Source organism: Pristiophorus japonicus, chromosome 3 (assembly GCF_044704955.1).
Source record: "Pristiophorus japonicus isolate sPriJap1 chromosome 3, sPriJap1.hap1, whole genome shotgun sequence".
In the NCBI taxonomy this organism is placed as follows: Eukaryota; Metazoa; Chordata; class Chondrichthyes; family Pristiophoridae; genus Pristiophorus; species Pristiophorus japonicus.
Window position 1 is genome coordinate 317,713,930 of NC_091979.1, and position 6,505 is coordinate 317,720,434.

General features: G+C 40.3%; 1 pseudogene; it reads right to left on the reverse strand.

Annotated features, from left to right (window-relative positions):
- Positions 1-230: 230 nt before the first annotated feature.
- Positions 231-3,162, reverse strand: LOC139256192 (interferon-induced protein with tetratricopeptide repeats 5 pseudogene; annotated as a pseudogene).
- Between the last annotated feature and the right edge of the window lie 3,343 nt (positions 3,163-6,505).

Consider the following 6,505-nt stretch of genomic DNA (forward strand, 5'->3'; position numbering starts at 1 on the left):
ACAAAGCTGGAGTGCTGCGTACTGACCCTGAGTGCCCCTTCCCTGGCTTACTGAGCCACTTGTGTTAGTGCTGAAGCACTTTTACCATTTTTTGACGTTAGGAAGGGCATTCAGCTTTAAGAGCTGAATATTCACATTTTAGACTTCTTATTAATGTTAATTTTTTTTTGAAAGGAAGATAGGGCTGAAAACAGTATTGTTTCATTGGATTTTAATTTGTATTACTTCTGAGTGCAAGGCCCCTTTAATTCACGGGCCTTTTCATTGCCCACAGTTCCATCCCGAGCTCCACAGCGTTGCTTCCAGATGCTGTGTGAAGCTCGAATGCCGTACCTGGACAGGAACTTCGGGTTGGATGCCTCCACTAACCTCACCAGGGTGGCGTTGCATGGAAGGTAAGTGCTGCACCACCAATCTCCAGCTTCCCAGACGAATTTTGTCCTGTTAGCGTTGCGGCCATTTTCAACGGTCGTTAACTGCAGTTGCCGGTGACACCAATAACTTTCCTGGCGAACACGAATTTCTCCCCCAAAGGATCATAGGAACAGGAGTCAGCCATTATCTGTAGAAACGGTTGAGTTTCCCATTCCCCTCGCCACTCACCCACCCAAAATCCATCTGGAGTTAAAATTGGGGCCAATGTAATGTGTACTATTGTTTTAAAAATGGTCCCTGTAATTCATAAACAACTATGATGTCTCTGTCTCAGTGGTTCAATTAACTCTAATTCCCTAAAACCCACATTATTTTATTTATTTCCACATATAGCAAAGGTCTAAGGATATGGAAACAAATCCTATTTGGTTAGTGCACCAGTGGTGTTAATATTCTTGAATGAAGCACAGGAACTTAGAATAATTACAAGAAGATTATTGTTTGAAAATTATACACACTTGAGTAAATTGCTACTTTGAAAGAAAGTGCCCGCAGGATATAATATGTGAAGCGAGTACCCTACCAAATCTGCTCATAGATCTGAGAGTATTAATGCATCCTTCAAATGTTTTAGCTAGGAAATAGTCAGCGTTGCCAAGATAGAAAGGCGTAATTCAGAGAGAGCACTTAGATATTCTTCATTGCCACAATCAAACTCCAAGGCCTTTTCAAAGCACTCAATAGCTTTGTACTTCTCCCCATCCAACTGGTGCAGTAACCCAAGAACACCAAAGGCCTTGCTGTCTCTGGGATTCCTATGAAGTCGTCTTTCTGCTATCTTCTCCAAGTTTTTATAACACCTTGTCTGTTGTATTGAGTCGTATCTGACTTTCACTCCTTCCAGAAAACGGCTGATGGCATTTGATTCAGATCTTTTCTGGTACAGTTCAAATAAACCAGCCTCTAAACATATTGCCTGTTTATTTTCCGGACGAGTATCTTCCAATTTCATTAGATTGCTGTAGATCAACTCTGCTTTGAGATATTCTTCATTTAATGAACAGATTCCTGCAAAATCCAGTTGTAGTTGAATAGATGTTACTGGGCGGGACTGAAATGCCTTTTCAAAATGGTACTTGCATTTATTGATTAAGTCAGCTTTCTGTTGAAAAGCAGGATTGCGAGGGTCTTTGCTGCCTGGATATTTGATCAGTTGAAATATTCTATTTCTGTAACACTGACCTATTTGGTGGTGTAAGAAGATAGAGTTTGGGCTAATTTCTAAAGCTGTCTTCAACAGCTCCACAGCTTTTTCCACATCTCCATTAATTCTGTAAAGTTTTGCTGCATAACGAGTTACATATGGAAGATCAGGGGACTTCTGCAATGCTTGTTCAACTAATTTCAGTGCTTCCTCCTTTTGATTGAACTCTTGTAGTTTTAGAGCCAACAGCACCATGGCTACAGAGTCATCTGGATCAAGTTCCAGCACACGTCGCAACTGCTTCACTGATTGGCTGCGGTCACCACTCTCTGGGGTACCAGAAATCCCTTCCAGACGGAACAGAACAGTCGCATAGCCAACGTTCCATTCAGTGTCATCAGGATCATCCTCCAGAGCCTTCTCAAAACATTCCTTTGCCTCTTCATAGTATTGACTAGAAGTCAACAGTGACCAACCCTTCTCCCCGTATACTTCAGGTATCAGTGCTGTATACCGAGAGCCATCAGTAAATTGTTTACAGATCATCTCCAGCTTGTCGAGGTGGGACTGGGCCTCTGTCAGTTGGCCCATGTGATAATATACCCAGGCATAGTTTCCATAGGTGATGATGCATCTTCTTTCAAATTCATGTTCATGGTCCTCCCTCAGAATCTTTTCAGCTTCCTCTAAGTTTTGAATTGCCTCTTCACAGTTGCCTTGCAGACAGTTTACAAAAGCGAGGTGGTTGTAAGACCTGGCCTGATATTTCACACCCGCCTGTATTGAATCTTGCAATCTATACTTCATGTCGTCCAAGTCAATGTTTTCTTTCTGTGGGCCCCACGTGAAGTGACATTGAAGCCAATCGAGACTCACTTTCAACAAATCCTTCTGTGTGTTGCTGCAAGAGAACAAAATAATAATCCATTTTATCTGCAACTCTAACTTATCCTTTTTGCATTTTGATGCTTGTGATTAATTCTACCATTCACCTTTGATTAGCACGAGATGACACAGCAGGGATAGTTAGCAATGGTACATTATTAATTATGGCATTTAATTTATATTCCAGTAGTGGATTGTGGTGCTGACTCTCAATACTGCAGTTACAGGTGAATTGCAATCAGTATCACTTGTGTAGTGTAACTTGTCCATATTATAGTTTCACAATGAATCTGAGAACTTCTGTCATTTGCATCATTCTTTCAAAGAGCTGGCACAGGCACAATGGGCCAAGCGTCCTCCGTCTGTGCTGTATCCTTCCATGGTTCTATGATTTTGTGAATGAGCCAGCGACTGAGATTGAAAATTCTGAACTGTGGGAATGAGTTCTTTTTAAAATCACTGCTGAAGAGGCCAGAAAATCCACTGGAAATGGGATGCACAAGAATCAATCATGAGAGCGAGTGGCACTGAAATTCTGGTCCGAGGTTTCTTTCGAACGAACGTCTCCGACCGGAGAGTTTTTACAAAATTACCTGGGGGTCCCGGAGACGCCTCGGATTCCGGTGGGGAGGCCTTCTCTTCCCGCGCTGCGAAGCGCGCTCCCGTCCTCCAGGTTCCCACGCAGAAGATGCAGTCATGTGTGACTGCACAGCCAATCAGGTACCGTATTCCACAGCATTCTCATTAATAGCAATGGGAGCTCCGTATCTACCAGTTCTCATCGCTATTAATGAGAAAAAAAAAACAAACACACTAAACACCACATTAAAAAATAAAAAACACACCTCACATAAATAAAATTAATTGAAATCAAAGTTAATAAATGTTTTAGAAAAAAAAATATTTTTCCGATTATTTAAAAAGTTTTGTAATTAGGTTTAAAAATAAACTTACCTTAGTGGGCAGGGTTTTTCACATAAAAATTTGTTTTTAAATTTGATTTTGATACGTTTTTATTTTGTTTTAAAACTCTTACGCTGGTAAAAGTAGGCTATGCACCTGCTTTTACCAGGCACAAGAGCTTTCAGGACATTAGCTGGGCAAGATATGGGTAAATACTGCAATTTTGCCGATGCGAATGTCCTGGCTGTGGGGATATGGATAATCTGTCAAGCCAGAGCTTGACAGATCGGAAAAGCCGGTTTTCGCTGCATGTGCGCTGCGCGACGAAAACCGGCTTTTGCGATGCCTTCCTGGGTCAGTAGAGACTCCACACGGAGCCGGGGAGGCCGGAATTTGTGCCCCAATGTGAGGGCACTTGGACAAGTGTAAGCTGATCAAAAAGAGTCAGCAGGATTTGTGAAGGATAGTTCATGTCTGACTAAGCTAGCCTAATATTTTGAGGAGGTCTCTAGCATGGTGGAGCGTTTATGTATGCTGTCTATATGGACTTCCAGAAGGCATTTGATAAGGTTCCACACAAGAGATTATTAGCAAAAATGAGAGCACATGGAATTGGTCGTACCGTTATGACATGGGTTGGTAATTGGTTGGGAGTTAGGAAACCGATAGTAGGGAGAAAGTGAATCATCTCTGATTGGTGGGATGTGACAAGTGGTGTTCTCCAGACATCTGCTCAGGGACCTCACCATATACATCAGTGACTTGGATGAAGGAATAGTGAGTTGTATATCCAGATTTGAAGATGCCATAAGTTAGGAGACACAGTAAGTTGGGTGAGAGGAGCAGGAGTTTATAAAGGGGCATAGAGAGATAAGATAATGATCATTCCCAAGGTGCTTGGAGCATTATAAAACTAAACTTGACAGAGCCGCATAATGAGATGATAGAACGTGTGACCAAAATGTTGGTCAAAGAGCTAGTCTCTAAGGGGCATCTCAAAGGAGGAAAAGGAGGTTGAGAATCAGAGAGGTTGAGGGAGGGAATTCCAGAACTTAAAGCCCAGGCAGCTGAAGGAACAGCCGGCAATGGTGAGGCGAATGAAATGAGAGATACACATGAGGCCAGAGATGGAGGAAATTATCATTAACGTAGAAAACAATTTCCTGTTATCCAAACAAGAAGGATAACAGCCTAAAGAGGGCTAGAAAAATGACCAAGAGATAGGTGTATTGCCGAAATAAGAAGGAATACAACCTAAAAGGGGGAGGCAGTGGTGGTACCCAGGATGTTTAGGAAAACTGGCCAGTGAGATAAAATGAAGATCAAGGGGGCTCTCTGGGATATGGGGCAAAAGGGTCCCGTGTATAAATGCTAGCAGGATTGATGAAAAATAAAATCGACACTTCCAGTCGGAGTAACCAGATTAGAGAGGCAAGCAGTATTGTTACTACTGCTGGATGTTAGAGGGGTCCAATGGCTTGGAAACAGTATACGGAATCTGGTGGAGGGGTAAATGTACCCAGACAGAAAATGGCATGCATTAAGTTGCTGAAAATACATCGGATAAGCAGTATTTGGTGTGAATGTCTGTCTTTAAGTGGAAGAGTTCGCATGGAAGCTTTCTTGACTGTTGAATTCACGAAGGACAGCTTGTTTATCAAAAGATAAAAGATGCAACCTTGAAAGCTACAGCTGCTAAAGGAAACCATTGAACATCTAAATGGAAAAAAAGTGTTTGCAATTGTCTTATGTAGTTTAAATTAACAAATTCACGGAGACATAAACCCTCTGTGTAAAATGTTTGTTTTATATAAAAACTAATTTGAAGAAAGGAGATTTAAATGGAAAATGATGCAACTTACTGGATACTAGTTTATATTGGCTGTGAAAAAGATATTGGTTTAATTGGAGGGTAATTAACCAATGAAAGTCGAACTTTCATAATGGCCACAGTGAAATCTCGGCTTTGTTTCAAAGTGTGAATATGGGAAAAGAGATAAAAAAGACACTCTGTGTTGATAATGATTTTAAATTATGAGAAAGTTTCACTGCAATAAAGGAGATTTAAATTTTGGGTTTGAAAACCTTTTCAAAATGGACGGTGCTTATTGAGGAAAAAGTCCCGAACAATCTAAACAAGCAAGAGAGGGTTTTGGAGATAACGAGGAGAAAAGATCTAAGCTATGCGATCTCAGCAAAGGAAGGAAAAAAACTGGGAATTAGAAAATATGTTGCTACAGATTTTTTTTAAAGATGGAACCAGCACGGAAGTTTGAGCTTTTGTGCCGAGAGAAATAAAACACAAGATTTGCTGAGTGAACGGGACCTTAAAAAACAAAATGCTGGAATGTATATAGCTTGTGTGAAAATGTAAAAAGTGTGGAAGTTTCCCTGATTGTTTGGACGATGATTTACAGAGCTAAGAAAAATAAACCACAGTTACCAGTACTTTATTTTAAATTGGATTTCAGTAAACAAAATAACTATTAAAAATGTCTGGTCTCGTTTTAAATCAATTAAAAAATCTTTGGTAAGTATTTGAATTGGAAGTTTAGAAACAATTGGAGTTTAATCTAAAATGCTGCCTTTTCTGATGAGAATGTTTTATTTAAAGCTAATGACAGCTTTACTAATGATTTCTGCTGTTTTAACGGATTCATAATTTCTAAGCAAGTTTTGAAGGCACAAAGACTTGGGGAAAACAATTCAGATATCGGTAAAGGTTTAAATGATTATCCGAAGTCACGTAATGACGTCAAGCCTTCTTACAAACCTGTAAAGGAGTTAACCCTTTCCATTGACAGCTGTTTTATACTGGACATTATTAAATTGGGTTTCTTAATAAAATAAATTAAAAAGCAAGGATGGCAGCCAGAAGACTCACCTGACAGACAGAGGAAATGATGGGATAGTCAGAATAAGAATAAAACGGAGAAAGCCTATGTAATAATACTCGCCTGCGACAGAGGGCCGATAAAAGAACTAGATTCTCAAACGAAACAAATTCCAGAGCTAGAAGCTGATAAATAAGCTGGAAGAGATAAAAGACAGGACCGGATGGATAGTGCAGTGCACAGCCATAGCAAAAAATGCAAAAATTCCTTCAGCACGTAATGTTTAAAGACGGACTAGGAGAAG